This window comes from Triticum aestivum, chromosome 6D, assembly GCF_018294505.1.
Source record: "Triticum aestivum cultivar Chinese Spring chromosome 6D, IWGSC CS RefSeq v2.1, whole genome shotgun sequence".
In the NCBI taxonomy this organism is placed as follows: Eukaryota; Viridiplantae; Streptophyta; class Magnoliopsida; order Poales; family Poaceae; genus Triticum; species Triticum aestivum.
Window position 1 is genome coordinate 44,472,892 of NC_057811.1, and position 20,560 is coordinate 44,493,451.

General features: G+C 44.7%; 1 long non-coding RNA gene across 2 annotated transcripts; it reads left to right on the plus strand.

Moving 5' to 3' along the window:
* The first annotated feature begins 1,414 nt into the window (after positions 1-1,414).
* LOC123143408 (uncharacterized) lies at positions 1,415-6,943 on the plus strand. Of its 2 annotated transcripts, XR_006470831.1 has the most exons (5): positions 1,416-1,725; positions 1,880-3,675; positions 4,056-4,148; positions 5,121-5,486; positions 5,756-6,941. It is a non-coding gene; the product is annotated as an uncharacterized lncRNA (long non-coding RNA). The 2 variants fall into 2 exon arrangements; XR_006470830.1 differs by having other exon boundaries at positions 1,415-1,725; positions 4,056-5,486; positions 5,756-6,943.
* Positions 6,944-20,560: the final 13,617 nt, after the last annotated feature.

Genomic DNA, 20,560 nt, shown 5'->3' on the forward strand with positions numbered 1-20,560 from the left:
GCAGGGTCAGCGAGCGGAGGCCGTGGTCGGGCTCCAGCAGCGCGGCGGCAGTAGACGAGCGGGGCGGCGCAGGCGCGAGCGGGTGGCGCGGCGAGTAGGGACAAAGCCAGGGTGAGGCGAGCGCAGCGCCGGGAGCCACAGCAGCAGGTCGGAGCGCGGGATGACTGCGGGGACGCGGCGAGCTCGAGCGGAGGCGGCAATGGCCAGAGCAGCAGCGAGGCGTGGCGGTGAGTGGGCGGCGCGGGCGCGCGATGAAGCAGAACTCCTGTGCGGCCACGACGGGGCTTCGGTCACGGCGGCAACAACAACAACAACAACGGGGTGAGGCCATGGCACATCGGCGCGCGCGACAAGAGCAGCAGCGGGACGAGGATACGCACATGCGGCCGGGCGCGCGCTGGGGCACGGCCATGGTGCCGTTGGGAGGCCTACGAGGCGCAGCCGGCGCGGGGTGAGCGCGAGCGTGCGCAGGCGCACGAGGGAGCAGACCTCCGAGCGCGGCCACGGGAGGATGCGGGAGATGGCTACATTGCCGAATCGAGGCGGAAAACAGTGGGGAATGGAGGAGGAGCTCACTGAGAGGCCGGGGATGACCTCGGGGAAGCTGGGGCTAGTCGGGGCGGCGCGAATCGGCGTCGAGCAGTGGCGGCGACAGCCGGAGTAGACGGGGCGATGGCGATGATGCAGAACGGCCCCGGTTGAGCTGATGCTCGTAGTAGATGCAGCAGACGACGGTGGTCCTTCAGGTCATGATCCGGCGGCGCGAGGATCTCGGTGGCTACGGGGCAGCGAGGCAATGGCGGCGGCAGAGGCGGCCACGCGAGGGAGAGGAAGCAGCAGCGCGAGGAGGAGAGGGAAAAAGTTCGTGGGGCTGCTAGGGTTCGGGGGAGGGGGCTTCTTATCCCCAGAGGAGCCGTGGGATGGCCTCCACGGCGCCACTGATGGCCATGGCGGCCTGGATGGTCGCCACGACCCCCCCCTCTGGTGAACAGAGGAAGGGGGAGGCGCCTGGGATGGGCTGGGCCAGCCATTAGGCTACATGGGCCAAAGGTTCAGTAGTTTAGGTGATCTTCTTATTTTCATTTTTTGTGTTTTCTTTTAGTTACACATTATTTTTTTGTCCAGTAAAATATAACAATAGCCCCTAAAATAATGTTCGAGAATAACCCACTGCCATAAAAAGTTTTACCCCGAATTAAAATAGTTTAGCAATTTATAATATACCAAAGGAATTTATATAACTGTTTTTGCTACGGTTTAAATCATTTTAGAATATTTATAAAGTCTATTAATAACCCTGGGTGAGGAATAAGTAATTCCTCACCCGAGTCGATCGACCGAGAGAGATGGTCCGGCTGTAAAATTATGTTTGCCCACTGTAAAATTATGTCGATGGAAACGGTTGGGCTTTGGCTGGTCGCTAGGAGCTAGCCCACTCACCCCGTACATGAACAGGTGCGAGCGGTTTTCACGGGCTCGGGCAGGTGTTCCTCTATCCCGACCCTCCCCTCTCTGGCAATGGCGGAGGCGACGACAGCGGGGGCACCGGAGGGACCAACCGGAGGCGAGGCCTACTCCCATCTCTCGCGCATGAAGTAGTCCACTTTGCGCCTCTGATCGGTAGCGAACCGAGGCGACATAGGCAGTGCAACGATCCGACGCGAGCTGGGCGGCGACAATGGCCTTCTCCGGCGTCGCGCTCCATCGTCGGCTTTCTTCTCGCCGGTAAGATCTCCCTCCTCTTCCTCCTCCTCCACAAATTTCTTAATTTCTAGGGTTAGGGTTCTTGGTTTTTGGGAGCGAGGCAGAAGAAGAGAAAGAAAGGAAAAGAAACAGAAGAGAGGATCTTGCATAATGAAGAGGTGATGTACTGATGTAGGTTGATGATGGAGACTGGAGCTCGGAGGTGGGATCAATTCAAGGAGGAGGTGGATGTCATGCTGTAGGAGGAGAAGAAGGCTGCGGAGAAGGAACAACAGTACAGTATCTTCTTAGATCCAGCCAAAGGCGATGGCCCTGTTTCTACTCTGTTATAGATAAACTGTCCATTTTTTTCTTCATTGGAGCTCCACCGTTTTGAAATAACTAGACTGTCACATAGTATTGAGAAATACCATGTTCAGCCATTTACTTAGAATGGAGCTGGGATGCTGCTACTGTATGACAATGGTCATCCCATCATTGTAAATATGCTCTATTGCAGAAGGCACATAAAGAACTCGGAAAGGGTAAAGTACAAGTAAATGTGAAAAAACAAGCCTCACAGCGAAAAATCATGCCCCAAAAAGAAGCACAAAACATTCGTGCCCAAGTAACTGTAATCTTAATGCACAATGTCACCGGCTTGTTGATAGGGAGTGTAATGTCTAGTTAGTTTTTGAGTTAGTTGAGCCACTGCCATCTGGGGCAATCATATTCTGAACATATCGAGATTTACACCTATCGATTAGCTAATCTTACTAAAGAACACAAATGTGCCTTTTCTTAAACTTGAATCGTCCTGGTAAAAGTACGGATTTTCACTTGACCTGTGGCTGTCTATATGTCGAAGGCTTCTGAATTTCTCTAGGCGTAGAATTGAACAATAGTGAGACATTGTAGGCGCAGGCCTGAATAATAGTGAGACATGGTATCAACTAGCGAAAAGTGCAAGATGCAGGATCAGCTTTTATTTTTCCAGTTCATGGTACATTTGTTGCTCTTTGTCACCTCTTTGAAAGCACTGCATACACCTGCAGTACAGTAAACTTTCTCAGGGTTGGTTCTCATATTTTCACACTGAGCTTAGGCTAACGCTAGATGGCTAAGCACCTATTTATTTCTAGTTTTGATCCGTTGATACATGGTGAAATGAACAGAACGATATAGCTGGGCGTGCTCCTATTTTATGTCTATGTAAAGAAGCAATGCAATCTATATCGGATGCAAGTTTGGAAATGTATTATTTGTACATGCTCCTATTTTATGTTGGCCCCACATCTCGTAACTCTCAAATTTCTTACATCGGCTGGCGAATGTGGGCTAACTCTGAACTGCTAGATTTTTATATGTGGTTGGTTGGACACCTTATGTTGGCGGACACTGACCTTCTCCCAGCCTGTCAATATTCACGGAAGCTAAGTTTGATTTATTTCTATTGCCAAGAGGTGGACACTGATTCTCATCCAGCCTGTCAATCTTCACTAATATTTTGGTTTAACCTGCTCTCAATGCAAGAGTAATCATGTATAACAGGGAAATGCGATTTTTCCTTCAGGTTATTGGTTGTTTGTTTTTTGTAGCATACACCAGATGGGAATGTGCTATTTTTGATGAGTAAATGCGATTCTAACTATGCTCCATCAATTTTTTTTCCATAGCCATGGATATGTAAAGAAAATCAGCACCATTATTTTTGGTTTGAAATTCCTATATACTGTAAGACTTTGATTTCGTTCACATTTGACCTATTTTCCTATCTTGCAGAGCCATCCATTCAAATATGGTTAATATCTTCTACCCTGTATTTACTGTACCACTAGAATAGAGACGTGCATTTATTTTAGTCGATCAATTTTTCTGCTGTAGCAATACTTTCTGTTGTCATCCTGGTTGTGCTCCAATTCACTATTTCCATGAATTAATGTTAGGTACTCCGTCAGCATGTTCACATCATGTGCTAGCCTGCTTTTAAAGGTATTTAAGTTTTGATGCTACGTAATTCATATTCATGAGATTGTGCGTGGATAACTTGTAATCTTTATCTCTTTTGTTTCATCTTATCCAACTGTATCTCGCACAGTTTGGTACAAGACATGATTTAGGTTGCATTGCAATTGTAGTTACAGAACTTGGCCTCTCTGTCTTGTTTCTCTGTTTACTTTCGATTCATACCTGTAGCTAGTGTGTTCATGTGATTCTCATAAATCTGGTACATCCAAACTTCCCTTGTGTTTTTTTCAGTTTAAGATAGTAAAGCCTCAGGCTATCTTCAAGTGTGATGTGTTCTTGTTTGTCGGTGGTCTCTACCTGTTTGTTGGTATGCTCCTCAGAAATAAAATATTCTGTTTTTTCAGGTCTATTCAAGTGGATGACGACAACTGTATGAGGGTAGAGAGGAATGAGTTTTCTGGAACACGTCTTCGTATTTTAGTGTATGGTGGGTACAGGTATTGTTTGGTTCAAAATTTAGACCTTTTTACCAATCATTAGTAGCAAAATTTAGGATTGTTGAGAAGAGAGGTGAAGCTAAAGGCTTCAGTACTATTCTTAGGATACTATATGTTGCTTCCAGGCCATGTATAAGAATTGTTCAGTTACTTGAGAGATTGTTGAACATATGAAATTGATGGAAGTCTTTGGGCACCCTCAAGTTAAGTTGCTTGAAGACCAAGTTCAAATATGTGTGAGGGCAGTGCAGTTGGGCATGCCAGTGTAGTAGATCTGTTTTGAAATAGTGCTTTCAGAAATTTTCCTGCTGCTGGTCGCCAAATGGCATTCAATTATCTCCAAATGATTTTTTCTCTACTCATAGGGATAGTTTTAATTACGTGAGACATTTCCCAGAACCATTAGTTAGTTTTGTACACTGAATCTATTTATTAGACGGTTTTGTTATTCCTAGGGCCATGTTGATCGTTCTTCCATTTGTTATATAGCATTATTTTAGGGCCATCGGGCTACCATCCATTCCATGGGCTCGTGATTTTACTGTGTTCGTGATGATACATCTGTCCCTTTTATGTTTGGTTCTTCAGATATTAATGTTGTCATCTCAATCAGTGCTGAGCATCGTTTATGGGCTTTTGGATTGTTATCATCACTGTAGTGCTGATGTACCTCCCAAGAAGAAATATAATGTGGTAGGCAGAGATACCTCTTATGGGATGGTTTAGATTGAGGCAAAGCAAAGCTTTCGCCTCCAAATTTTTTTACGGACTTGTCCCTGTATTACAAAAAAAGTTTCTAGCTGATTACTGTGGAAATACCTGAGACAAATCAAACTTTTGGAATGCAGTTCTAGGATTCTGGATATGGCATTTTCAAGGTTATTTCGTACTATAAGAAAATTTTCGTTTGATCTGCACATCTCAAAGTAAAGTTAACAACGCTCCGCAATCTTTTTGTGTTTCTGGTCTAAGTCAACAAGATAATATAGTACCTCGCCCAAAAAAAAGATGATCCATTTGACAACTGTCGTGCAAAACATTGGAGAAAAAATTGCAAACAAGAACTACACTGAAGAACAATTTATAGGAACACGGTCACATCCTACAAAAGAAGTCAGGCACGTCTCCTACTCATCCTAAAATTACAGCAACATCATTTTGTTTTTTATAGTGTTATTACTTTGTTGTGCCGTACGGATTTTTCAAATGCCTGATGTAACTTATTAGCATGCAAAATGTAATATTACGTCTGTCCCTTTTGTTTTGTAGAACGGAGACAGTTTCCTACTTCAGGCTGTAATCTTACCTCAAGTGCCTTTGTTTTCTTACGTTTTGAAGGTATGTACTTGGGAATGGCTGTAATCTTATCTCAAGTGCTTTTGTTTTCCTACATTTTGAAGGTGTATACATGGGAGATGGACTGGGGTGAAGAATAATAATTCTTCACCCTGGGTGACGATAAAAGTGTGGTTTCTTCGCCTTAATTACCTATGCATTATTTGGCTCACTCCGAACATTTTAGTTTTAATATTAGAAAACTTTTATTGTTTACATTTAATTAAAATTTGAATTTGAATCGTTTTGAACTAACCCGAGTTTATTAACAGAAATCGAGGTGACGTGGCATCACTAATAGAGGATTACTGTAGCTTAATTATCCTGGCATCACAATGACCCACTAGTTATTGCAGTCTGAACTTGGGCAACTCGCATGACAAACAGAAAGGAGCACCGAACGACAAATATGGAGATAGCAACGGGGGAGAATCTTGGCCAAGTCATTCGTGGAGGAGTTAGAGAGCAGTCGGAGGCGACGCAGTCAAGGCGGAATCGGATGAGCCGTCAGAGGCAAAGCGGCCTGACGGTTGTGTGACTCGTGTCAGACCCAGAGAGTCGATGGCGGCGAGCTGTCCAATCGCCGCACCCTACAATGAGCAGAAGATAGATCTTTTTTATGAAGGAGAGACGATTTGGCCGTTGATCTTTTTTTCTTTTAGAGGAAGAGAAGGGCAGGTGTGTGTACACGACTGGAATCCTCCACCTCCTTTCCAATGAGCCGCCCATTCACGCGAGCGCAGCAAGCATAGGAAGGCGATCTATGTGGGGCTGAAGCTGCGGTCACCAGAATGCAGCGTCCAAACGGAGGCTTTTGAAAGGAAGGGTTATATACTGCAATTTGGAGGAAGCTGAGCGGCATGAGGGAGGTGAAAGGGAAGGGTGTAATGGCGCCGCTGACCAGCGGAGATGAAACAGCAGTGGAATATTAATGGAGAAGGAGATGAACGATTGGTAAGGAAAACATAATCTGTGTGCTGATTAAAACAATGATCTTAAAGACATGGAGCTTGCACGTAGTGGACCAAGTGATTTTACTAATGGAAACAGAAAGCATGGCGCTGGGGTTCTCCGTGTCTTACCAGGGGCATGGGGTGTGGGGAATGACTGGGATATATTTTGTTTTTTTCTTTCAAGGAAAATGACCTCAGGAGGTGGGATTGCATAAGGTGTGACGTGGCTTGGTGTGATTGAATGTTGAGGTGTCTATGCTGTATGTTGAGATAAATCAAGTAGTAAGAGTGAACTTTTTTTGCGAAAATGGGGGTGAACTTCTTAAATATATATGATTCTTGTAATACTCTCACTTATAGTTAAGCATGTCCATACAAGCATAAACCATCTTATAAACATAGTATATATTTGGTTCTGCATACAGGGTTTCTTGCGCAAATGCGACAAGGAACACTTTGATCGATTTCTGAAAAGGAAGAACATCCAGTGAATTGTATTCTTATGATGTTGCGCTGGCATCTTTCTCAGCTACCAGAAGACAAGGAGCAAAATGGTTGAACAGCGTGGCACTAACATATACTGGTACTGATTGTAGTGATTTTTCTTTTCAGTATCGTACAAAACGTATTTGTCATTCTTAAATAATGCCATACCACCATTTTCCTTCCGCTCGCTTGATTTGGTGGTGTCGATTCAACCATACTTCCTTCTTGCTGCTTTTGAAATGATTCATCACGGCTGTCATCATTTGTGAAAGCATGGGGTTCTTCAGGCTCCCGTGATCCCGTAACCTTTGCAGAGTGGTGCTAACTCCGTCTCTTGAACGGATCCTGTTATACGAAATAAAGCGTATGTTAGCCTTTAGCACATTCCTACTCAGTTTAAAGTAAAATGTGCATCACCTGGAAAGCTTCAAGGCTTGTGATGGCTTTGGAATGCTTTTGCGAATTCAAATTAGGAGCACCCTGCAAAGCATCCACCTCTTTAAAAATCTTTGAAATACCCCTGAGGCTCTCCTTGACCGTTACAACAACTCTTTCGAATGCTTCATCTTGTACGTGGAAGATCACATGTTATTTGTGAAACGAAAATAATTGTTTCATAATTTAATTAACATGTGTACAACAAAAATCATCATCCAGGTTCTTTATGGGGGCCTTCGTGTCATCCTTTTGTATTCCCTGGTTAGAATGGTTCTTAGCAGCGACCTCCGTGACATCGTTTTGTTTTCCCTAGTCAGAACCATTCTCAACATTCTCAGCAGGGGCCTCCGTTGGGTTTGAAGGTGCTCCGAGGTCAGAAAGATGTATGTCCTCCAATGTTTTAAATAGCCGGCTATAGCTCCGCTATAGCCCCCTATATAGCCTTTTCACTAGGGTGCCGCTAAATGTTCCCATGTACAAATAGCCCGCTATAGCCCGTTATAGCTCCGCTATAGCTGATTTTGAGGTCCGTCGCTACTTGGCAATAGCCCGCTATTTAAAACATTGATGTCCTCCACTCTTGGGAGGTTCTCCAAAACGTAACATGTTAGTCTGGGGTGTTTTGATAGTAAAATTATTTAGACAAAACCTTCTACACATATATTTCCAGTTATAATAATCTCATAATGAGATGATTTTACATCATAATGTTATTCTTACGTTTAATTCTTTGATGAAGGTCCTCCAGGAGCTTGCCGTGTGTAAGGGTACGTCTAAGGCGCTCATTCATTTTCTTTTCAAGGGTGCACATCCTGTCAACTTGTTGTGCACTAGCCTCCCGCACAAGGGACCCAACTTCTTTCCAATCAGTCAATACACGACCGACGAGTACCTTAATCGGCAACTTTGAAGTAGTTAGAAGCATATAACTTCGATAGCAGTTGCAATGTTACAATATATATTTGTGCCTGATGTAACCACTAGTGCGGGCGGCTGCTAAGCAAATGATCTTTACCCCCTTTATACAATGGAGTTTTAAACCATCGCCTTGCATGTGTGTGTGATAGGCGATCCATCCCACACAAATCGAAAACTGCCGGCGATAGGTCCTCCTGTCACACACGCGAGGCAAAAAGAGCTCGTGTGCGATCGGGCGAGCCATCACAGACAATTATACATGCCCAAGCATTTTCGTTCGTATGAACATCTCACACAGTGAATCCTAGACAAATGTTTATGTTTGTCTATACATCCCACACAGTGAATCACAGACAAACATTTTTGTTTGTATGCACATCACACACAATTTTCCGCATCACATCGTATGTGATAGCATTGCCATAGCAGACGATATTAATAATTTTATGGTTGCCATTATGAATGCATCACGTGCGGTGGCTAGAAGAAAATGTGTGGCATAGGCTGTCCACCGCACACACCTTTTACGTGAAAAACGTTTGCGCAAGGTGGCCTAACACAAACAGTTGTCTAGAGGAAGTCGTGTGTGATTGTTCATTGATCCAACACGTTTACTTCCTAGAAATTGTATAGGTTGTCTGAGGTCATCGCCCATGGTATTGTCTCAATAATCGCCTGCAATAGAAAAACCTAATACGCATGCTAATTGGCCTATTATTTTTAATCTATTTAGTAATCAAATTGACATTTCATATTAAGCACACAATATATTTCATTTTACTTCAACCAGGATTTCATAATTGAAATACATGAGAGTACAACATCATATAGCTCCAGCACTCAGTTACACCATATAGACATATATATAGCTAGCTACCCTATTACACAACGGCACCAAGTTTCACATGCAACATCTAAAACCTCTAGAAATTAGCATCATAGACGGTAGATAGATAGATTAATCTCATCTGGAAAACTGCTGAAGCAGAAGGCGAATATTGAGCCTTCAATGATGTGAAGGTCCTTGCAACTTTAGGCCAGTGCTTGTGGATAATTGATCGCCCATCCTTCGTCCTCTTGAGGAAGATTTCAATATTGTACTGTGGGTGTTGTATGAATACCTTCCTCGCCTCTTGACTATGCCGGTGGTTTGAGAGGTAATCATTAATGAACTGCTTTGGAAAGACTTGAAAACAAAGATATGCATAAATATCTTCTCTAAGTTTTGAAATGGCACAAAGAAATAAAAAATAAGGTATAAGAGTTAGTACCATCCTGTAGTTCATTGATGTCTTCTTCATCGTGCATACAAAGATCTTGTTGTTTTTCGTCGCTATTTTCTTTATCCTAACAATCATTCCGAGTTTCTTGACTTGCTTGATATTCATGGACATCTCATTTTCTGCAGTTGCACAATAATGTGCTATTAGCCAAAGGAACATGCATTTGCAAATCTCGATGGTAAACCTCAGTGCCGCCCATTGTTTCCCTGCAACACATATAAGGTAGTTATTGATCACGTTAAGTGAGAGTTGGCATACTATCAGTAAAATATGTGGATAAAAAATTAACACATTGTAGATTCAGCAGATTAATTCAAGCCACATGGAAAAGTCAGTTATTCAAACCAAGCATGCTTAACAAATAGGAAAGCCAGTCATCTAGTCCCCCAGCCATGCACACCTAGCCACCTATACTCAAACCGTGCACCGCTAGCCAACTACACATCTCGCACACAGAGATTGGGCATCATGCACTATTTGCTATCAAACGTGTCTAGTTGAGCATCGTGTTGCCCATGGTAGACATGAGGGCATGGTTTGTATCGAGGTGGCTAGCGGCGCATATTGTCAGCCTAGTTGGCTAGGTGTGCATGATATGGGTTGATATGAATGGCATTGCATCGCATCCAGATTCCCCTCCCCGCCATCGGACGCCGGAGCGACATGCATATGGTAGACAAATCTGCGCGGTCGGCGACGAAGGTTGGATGAGATAAAATTGAAATAACCGCCATTGATTAGCACTACTAGGGAAAAGCCTAGCAGTAGCGCGGGTTTTTAGCCTATCAGTAGCGCGGGTAACTGCGCTACTGCTACGGCGCTACAACTAAAGGTTAGCAGTAGCATGTGTTGACACGCGCTACTGCTTATATCTACTTAGTAGTAGCGCATGGAGGAACGGGCGCTATTGGTAATTAGTAGTAGCGCATCTCAAAGCCCGCGCTACTACTATTCGGTATTCTATTTTTTATGTCGTTATTCATATACCTTTATACGAGTTTTCATACAGTAGCAATTTAGAGATTGTTTTTACATCACAATGAGTTATTAATTTACTAGGTGGAAGAATCGCGGATTAATTTCAAGTGGATGGATCCTAAGTGATCAAGTCATGGATTATCACAATAATCCATGGCTTGATCACTTAGGATCCATCCACTTGAAACTAATCCGCGGTTCTTTCACCCAATAATATAATAACTCATCATCATCATCATCATCATCATCATATTAATATAAAAACTCTTACACCATATCATCACCAACAACACTAGCTAATAATCATCATAGTCATTACCACTTAGTACTAGGGAAAAGCCTATACACAGAATTTTACCAGCAGCGTGTTTTAAAATAAGGCGGCGCTGCTGCTATATAGCAGCAGCGCGCTCCAGCAGAACTCGCTACTGAAATAAAATTAGCAGTAGCGCGCCTCCTCAAGGCCGCGCTACTGCTATAATTCCCCCGACCCCGCCGCGAAGCTAGTTTTAGCAGCAGCACGTTAGCGCGAAGAGCGCTACTGCTACAGATCATAGCAGTAGCGCATTCCAATAATACCCGCTACTGCTAAGTTTACTAAAAAATTTAGTCCCACCTCGCTCCGCGAAGAGGGTTTCTACCACCTTAAATATGTTACTTCTCAAACTATCACAAGCACTTGGTCTTCACTAAACTCTATGTGTAAAATTTGTGGCCGCAATATGAGTCTTCCCCGGTTACTAAACCGGCGATGACTCATATTGACAAATCAGATTGTACACAAAAAGATCATTGATGATCAATGTATTTTTTATGTCTATTTTTACATGCTGACACATAGCAGTAGCGCGTTCTTTGTGAAAGGTGCTACTGCTAGGTCGTTTAGCAGTAGCGCCTTTCTCTATAGCGCGCTACTCCTAAGCCATTCCATCTCCCACCGCCCACTCTCCTCTATCCAATCCACTCACACTCACACTCAATCGATCTCCCCCTCAACCCCCCCGCACCGGTCCTCCCCCGTCGCCCCTCCTCCCTCTGCGCCGCCGTCACCTCCTCCACCTCGCTGGACTCGGTACCGCCCTCCTCTTCGGTCCTCCCTCCACTCGCCGCCGGCCGGCCCCTCCTCGCTCCGCCTTCCTCCTCCGTCCTACTCTCTTCTCCCTCGTCGAGTCGCCCCTCCTTCTCCCTCCTCCCTCCTCCATCCACAACCCCTCCTCCCTGCTACATTTTGATTTAGTAGGCTAGTTCATATGCAACATTTTGATTTAGTTGATATGATTTAGTTGATTTAGTGGGCTAGTTGATTTAGAACATTTTGATTTAGTTGATTTAGTATGCTAGTTGATTTAGTAGGCTAGTTGATTTAGTAGGCTAGTTGATTTAGTATGCACCATTTTATTGTTATTTTTTCTGTACATGGATAGCTAGATGCTTTTGTTTTTCTGTAATCAGTTATTTTTTGGCGAAATGTAGGTGCCAATTTAGTTAAATTTGCCACTTGTTTTTTTAATCAATTATCTTAGGCAATAGGGGCCAAATTAGATGAAATGTCTTGGTAGGTGGTACCCTGATTTGGTAGATATTTGTGAAATGTTTTTTCGGCAATAGGTGCCACCGAAATGCTTTGGTAGGTGGTACCTTGTCATCTAATATGTTACTAGATCTTAGGATTATAATTGTCCATCAAATTGCTTCTCGCGAAAGAACCAAAAATATCACATGCTACTGTTTTTCTTTCTTGTGAAGTGGATCGTTAATCCTTTGCTCATATTGCTTTAGGAAAATGGTGCCACCATCATCACCACCATGTCGACTGTGCAAGTCAAGGTGCGCCAGCAGCCTTGCAACTGGCAAGCTATTCGGCATCTACTTCCAGCCGAGTTTTCTTCATGCGGCAGTAAGAAATTAGATGAAATGTAACAACTATTTTATTTTTAGTGTTGGCATTACTGCATTGTGTCATTTTGCTTTTTTTACACAGATCATCCAATGCAATGTGAGGTTGAAATTTAACAAGCTGACAGGAGACACTGTGACATTTGAGGCTCCTAGGGAGCCGTACACTATGGACGCCGAGAAAGGACACAATATGTCACAGATTGGAGGAGATGGATGGGCCCGTTTCCTCGCTCGCATGCGTCTTACTGGTGGTGAGTTGATCAGCTTCTCCTTCAGAGCACAAAGACCCAAGCTGGTTGTCATTTATATCAACCTGGTGGAAGATGATGAAGATGACGAAGATGATGACGATGATGAAGATGATGAAGATGACGAAGATGATGAAGATGACGAAGATAATGAGGACCCACTCGATGAAGATGATGAGAACCCACTTCATGAAGCCATCGTAGCTCAAAGAATGAGGCTGAGCGAGGAGGAGGTGTGCAACCTATGGGACATAATTCCGCCACGTGATGACTTTGTCGGGGTGCCATTCGTGACCGCCTGACAAGTACCATGGTCGATCGGCATGAAATGGTATGTTATACTGACTGTAGTAATTTGATGATATATATATGCTTTATTGTTATACTTACCAATGCAAATTATCCGATGATATGCTTAGTGAGTCCGATGATATGCTTAGTGTAGAGTCCAATGATATGCTGTGTGGAATCTAGTCGATGATATGCTTTAGTGTAGAGTCTGATCACATGCTTATTAGTGTAGAATCCAGGGAACTATTAATAGTGTAGATAATCCATATATACTTATTAGTAGAATTCATGCTTAATCAGTACAAATGCTTAGTACTATGTCTTTTGATAGTGTAGAAATCTATACTTAATAGAAATATATTTGCAAGAGTATGTGCGAGGCTATTTATTAATTGATATGTTTTTCTTATTCAGAAATTGCCAAAGAACCTATCTGTGAGTTGTGGTATCGAGCCTGATGAAGAAGGCTCAGCTGGACTACGCCTTACCTCAAGGGGCTCCGCCACCACATGTACTTATCGCATGGACACAGACGGTCGCACACACTTAAACTCAGTTGGGTGGAAGAGATTCCTCGTTGGCAAGAATCTTCGTGTTGGACAGGCCATCCTAATTACTATCAGGAACACCCACCGCCCAGGCTTCAGGATGATGATCGTCGTCGATATCATCTAGAACTACATATGTGTGTGTGGCTCTATCATCTAGAACTACATATGATGATCGTCGTCGATGTCATTATCATGTAGAACTACATATGGTGATCGTCGTCGATATCACCTAGTACTGCTTGAGGACGCATGTTGACTATATATGAAATTGTTATCTAGTAGTACTACCTAGTACCTATAATGCTTTATGAAATTGATATGTAGTAGTACCTAGTATCTGGAAATTGCAGTTTCTTGAAACTGAAATGGGGTAGGAATTGGGGAAAATGATGAAACATATAGCAGTAGCGTGGGGCTAGTGATACGTCTCCAACGTATCTATAATTTTTGATCATTCCATGCTATATTATATTCTATTTTGGACATTATTGGGCTTTATTATACACTTTTATATTGTTCTTGGGACTAACCTATTAACCGGAGGCCCAACCCAGAATTGCTGTTTTTTGCCTATTTCAGAGTTTCGCAGAAAAGAATATCAAACGGAGTCCAAACGGAATGAAACCTTCGGGAGCGTGATTTTCGGAACGAACGTGATCCAGAGGACTTGGACCCCACGTCAGGACATCAACTAGGAGGGCACGATGTAGGGGGGCGCGCCCTCCACCCTCGTGGGCCCCCTGTTGCTCCACCGACGTACTCCTTCCTCCTAAATATACCTACGTACCCCCAAACTACCAGATACGGAGCCAAAAACCTAATTACACCGCCACAACCTTCTGTACCCGTGAGATCCCATCTTGGGGCCTGTTCCGGAGCTCCGCCAGAGGGGGCATCGATCACGGAGGGCTTCTACATCAACACCATAGCCTCTCTGATGATGTGTGAGTAGTATACCTCAGACCTTCGGGTCCATAGTTATTAGCTAGATGGCTTCTTCTCTCTTTTTGGATCTCAATACAATGTTCTCCTTGATGTAATCTTCTTTTGCGGTGTGTTTGTTGAGACCGATGAATTGTGGGTTTATGATCAAGTTTATCTATGAACAATATTTGAATCTTCTGAATTCTTTTATGTATGATTGGTTATGTTTGCAAGTCTCTTCAATTATCAGTTTGGTTTGGCCTACCTAGATTGATCTTTCTTGCAATGGGAGAAGTGCTTAGCTTTGGGTTCAATCTTGCGGTGTCCTTTCCCAGTGACAGTAGGGGTAGCAAGGCGCGTATTGTATTGTTGCCATCGAGGATAACAAGATGGGGTTTATATCATATTGCATCAGTTTATCCCTCTACATCATGTCATCTTTCTTAAAGCGTTACTCTGCTCTTATGAACTTAATACTCTAGATGCATGCTGGATAGCGGTCGATGTGTGGAGTAATAGTAGTAGATGCAGGCAGGAGTCGGTCTACTTGTCTTGGACGTGATGCCTATATACATGATCATACCTAGATATTCTCATAACTATGCTCAATTCTGTCAATTGCTCAACAGTAATTTGTTCACCCACCGTAAATACTTATGCTCTTGAGAGAAGCCACTAGTGAAACCTATGGCCCCGGGGTCTATTTTCCATCATATTAATCTCCCATCAACAAGCTATTTCCTCTGCCTTTTATTTTGCTTCTATTTTACTTTGCATCTTTATCATAAAAATACCAAAAATATTATCTTATCATATCTATCAGATCTCACTGTCGTAAGTGACCGTGTAGGGATTGACAACCCCTTATCGCGTTGGTTGCGAGGATTTATTATTTTATGTAGGTGCAAGGGACTCGAGCGTGGCCTCCTACTGGATTGATACCTTGGTTCTCAAAAACTGAGGGAAATACTTACGCTACTTTGCTGCATCACCCTTTCCTCTTCAAGGGAAAACCAACGCAGTGCTCAAGAGGTAGCAAGAAGGATTTCTGGCGCCGTTGCCGGGGAGTCTACGCAAAAGTCAACATACAAAGTACCCATCACAAACCCTGATCTCCCGCATTACATTATCTGCCATTTGCCTCTCGTTTTCCTCTCCCCCACTTCACCTTTGCTGTTTTATTCGCCCTCTCTTTTTAGTTCGCTTCTTTTTCGCTTGCTTCTTGTTTGCTCGTGTGTTGGATTGCCTGCTTGTCACGATGGCTCAAGATAATACCAAATTATGTGACTTTACCAATACCAACAATAATGATTTCCTTAGCACTCCGGTTGCTCCTCTTACCGATACTGAATCTTGTGAAATCAATGCTGCTTTGTTGAATCTGTCATGAAAGATCAATTCGCCGGACTTCCTAGTGAAGATGCCGCTACCCATCTAACACTAGTAGAAAAAGGGGCTTTTACCCCGGTTGGTAAGGGCCTTTTGTCCCGGTTTTTGAACCGGGACTAAAGGGTCGTTACTAAAGCCCTAACCCTTTAGTCCCGATTCTTACACGAACCGGGACAAAAGGTCCTCCACGTGGCCGCTGCTGCCAGCCCAGGCAGGGGGGCCTTTGGTCCCGGTTGGTGCCACCAACCGGGACCAAAAGGCAGTCCCGGTTGGTGTCACCAACCGGGACCAATAGGCATCCACGCGTCAACATTTCAGGGGCTGGGGTTTTTGTTTTTTTGAAGGGGGGGGGGGTTGGGGGGTTTTGGGGGGTTAATTTAGGTGTTTCGTATATTGTGTTAGCTAGCTAATTAATAGAGAGAAGTGTCCTCTCTTATCTCCGTGCTTGGTCGACGCTACGTACTATATACGTATGGACTGGACTAGACACGCTAGCTAGTAAGCAAATGAAGGAAACAGAAGATCGTCATGAACATATGCATACAGAGAGAAGTGATATCGACCACCTCTCCTTCTCCGAGAGATTGGTTGAACAACAAGTTCTAGTATATCTATCTGACACTACCGGCTATATATATACAATAATTATCTCTTACAATATAATCTCCTAATTAAATTGTAAGAACACAGGGTCCACATAGTATTCTCCGTTTTCAGCGATCACGTGGTCAAGGAAGAATGCCGCCAATTCCTCTTGAATTGCTCGCATACGATCTGGTGCTAGGAGTTCATCCCGCATCCGAAACATCTAATTTGAAGAAGGGGGTCAATACATATATATATGAATAAATGAAACTCGACACAAATGATGGTAAAAAAATAAAATTGTGAATATTATTGCTTACGCACTTCATATTGTTCGTCAGAGTAGCCCCGCTCACAGGTCGTGTGGCGGATAGACTCGTAAACGTAGTATCCACAGAAATCATTCCCTTGTTCCTGCCACAACCACTTTACAAGAAATAGAGGTCAATCTAACTGATAAGCAAGCATACTAAATGGTATTGATGAAACTAGCGCTCGAATCACTAGGAGATGTGCGGGACATGCTACTATAGTACTTACTTTCGGGTGTCTAAATTGCAGCTTCTTCGGCAGTCTCGGAGCTTTTGTGGTGAGTTTTCTCCAAACCTTGCCAGACAAAGAAAACAATTACTTGATATCAGAAAATGAACAAAGTTGCTGATATGGTGGATAATGATCGATTTAACTTACTTATCGAGCATTTGAGTCATGTCCACATAGTCCTGGGGATCTTTTCGTCTCGAGTCTAAGACGGTTACTACTCCCTGCTCAAGCTTAATCTCTAGGAGAATATAGTGGAAGCTGCGCATGCATGCATAAGTCATCAATTACATTACCATAACCTAGACTAATAAGGGAAACCGAATATGCACAAGACAGTAACACTCACTTGAAGTTGTAAGGAAAGAGTATTATATCTTTGTTTTGATTTAATACCAACGATAGTAGCAAGTTGGCCTCGGCTTCTTTGGCATGTTTTTCAACCGTATATGCATCTATGAGATTTGTGTTAATGAACCCAATATCACCGATTTGTCTTTTCTTCAATTCGGCGATCTTCAATCTGCATAATATAGTGAGGATAATTATAAATACATGCAATGAAAGAGCTGACCTATATAGAGAGACTTAATGACAGAAGTAGTACTACTTACAGACAGTAGCAAGTGATCGTTGATTTATCGAGGGCCTTTTGATTGAAAAACTGGAAGAAGTCCTCAAATGGAACATTCAGCAGTTCAATTCCAACGAGGTCATGCTCCGGTTTAACTCTCAGCGTCAAAGTATTCATCCCATCAGACTCTCTGCAGGTTTTCATGTACCAATCATGTAATCTTCGCATCATCGTTGTTAGAGATCTTTCATCTTTGACGAGAGGCTTCCCGTAATGGTATTTGTGTTCGTCCACCTCCATGATTTCATAATGTACATCGTCGGGCAGGTAATCTCCAAGATTGCTATAACTGGCCACCATCCTCGGATCATTAGCGATGATGTCTTTAGACACCTTGAGCGGGGGGCACGATTGGTTCGCTTGTTCGCCGAGCTGGGCAATTTTTTCCCAGCTCGTCATTCTTTTAACCTTTGATCACTGACAGTACTTCCCGACCGCTCCGCTTCGACAAATGTCTTTGCAATAATGCGCTCATAGTTGCCTTTCGGCGGAGACTTTGGTGGTTTTGTCAGGGCATCCAGAGTGCGCTTCGCTTTCACCGGATCTACCTTCTCCTCCGGAGGTGGATGTTTCTTTGCTTTCACCCCTTCAAACAAGTTCTTCACTTCGGCTCGCACGATCTTCGCGTTCTCCTCCTCGGTCCTCTCGTATGGTAACTTCTCTGGAGTCTTCAGAGAAGGACCGAATCTGTATTGCCTCCCGCCTCTGGCAGCTATACTGCTAGACGCCGGCAGAGCAGACGGAGCGGCTGCGGCTGTCTTCTTTCCTTGCTTACGAGGCGGAGGAGAAGTACTACGACGCGCAGGAGCAGCCGGAGCGGCGGCGGGTTTCTTCTGCCCTTGCTGACGAGGCGGAGAAGGAGGAGGCTGGCTGCTCTGGCACGCCGGCGCAGGCGGAGAAGGAGGCGGAGTGCCGCCACGCGCCAGAGAAGGAGGCTGAAGATCACTCGCCGGAGGAGGAGGCGGAGTGCCGCCACGCGCCGGAGAAGGAGGCTGAGTGCCCTGATCACTCGCCGGAGGAGGAGGCGGCGGAGTGCCCTTACTCGCCGGAGGCGTCTAGTTCGGAAGGTTAAGGAGCTCCTTCCACCATAGGCACGGAGTCTTCAGAGCTAAACCCAGCCGAGTCTCCCCTTCACCGGTAGGGTGGTCAAGCTGGAGGTCCTCAAATCCCTCCGTTATTTCATCCACCATCACCCTAGCATATCCTTCTGGAATCGGCCGGCAGTGGTAGGTTGCGCCGGGTTCAGGAGGTAAAACAGAGCCAACAGCCGCCTTGACTTTGAAGTTCTGCCATTGCGCCATAAGGTGGCAATGTTGAGACTCCGTGATAGCATCCACGGGGTAGCTAGCAGGAGCCGTCAAGACATGCTCCGGCTGAAGCAGCTCGGTGAAAGCCACGCTGCTTCTCCGCTGAGATGGCGGGGTAGCTTCGGGGGTAGTTTCGGCATGTCGATTGCCATCTCGTTCCTCTAGCGCTTGAACCCTTTCGTGCAGCTTCTGAATTTGGGTCTGCTCCATTTTTTTCCTCCTCTCCTGGCTTTTGTAACCGCCTGCGTCTGGAAAACCAGCCTTCCACGGAACGGAGCCTGGTGTGCCTCGTGTCCGTCCAAGGTGCTCAGGATTCCCGAGGGCCGTTGTGAGCTCGTCGTTCTCTCTGTCTGGAACGAACGTCCCTTCCTGCGCTGCATCGATATATTGCTGAATCTTCTTGACTGGTATTCTCAAAATCTCGTTCGTCCAAACGCACCTCCCTGATACAGGGTCCAATTTTCCGCCAGCCCCGAAGAACCAAGTCCGGCAACGGTCTGTCCAGTTCATTGTCTATGGTTCGATCCCTTTTTCAAGCAGATCATTCTCAGCCTTGGCCCACTTAGGCCGGGCTTTGAGGTAGCCACCTGACCCCGTGAGATGGTGAAGCTTCTTCTTCGCAGCATTCTTCTTGTTTGTCACTGACATCTTCTTAGTCTTTTCCGATGTCTTGTGGGCCACAAATGCGGGCCAGTGATCTCTGATCTTCTCATACCGGCCGATGAATTCTGGTGTCTCTTCTTTGTCGACAAACGTTTTCAGCTCATTCTTCCACCTCCTGAATAGGTCTGCCATCTTCTTAAGAGCATGAGACTTGATTAATTGCTCTTTAACTGGCTTCTCCGGATCCTCCTCTGGCGGTAGGGTGAAATTTGCCTTCAGCTCAGTCCAAAGATCATCTTTCTGCATATCATTGACATAAGACACCTCAGGGTCTTCCTGCTTAGGCTTATACCATTGGTGGATGCTGATCGGGATCTTGTCCCTAACTAGAACCCCGCACTGAGCAGCAAATGCATCCTTTGTCCGGATGGGTTCAATCGATTGGCCGTCGCCAGCGATTGCTGTGATCTCAAACCTTTCATCCGAGCGCAACTTTCTCTTTGGGCCTCGTCTCTTTACGGAAGTTGTGCTCGATCCGGAGGGCTAGAAAAAAGAAGAAAGACGAGTGTTAATTAATATGTGTACATACCAAAATAATGAATGCATCAATTAGCTAGTCAGCACAGGCTTAACTAATATATTTACCTGGCCGGACTCTGTTCGGTCACCGGAGCCGTCACCACGGGCTCCTTCTTGCACCAGCATTGGGTCACCAGAGCCATCATAATCATGTCTTTCCTCCTCCACTCTTCGATCACCATAGCCTGCTTCTTCACCCTGTTCTTCCAGACCATCATTGTCGTTAAGATACGACAAGATATCACCTCCGGCTAAGATTATGTCCCCCAACACCTCTTCTGCTTGCTCGCCTCGTCCGTCCTCCATTGTTTCTGCAAATATTACAACATGGCAATTATTACACAAACATGACAGAAGGTGGATATATTAGTGCAAACGTAGACCTAGCTTATTCCGGGTTTGGGGTGGCCTCGGCAACGCTTCAAGGGTAGGGGCGCGGCAGGAGGGGGTAGGAGACCGACACCATTTTTT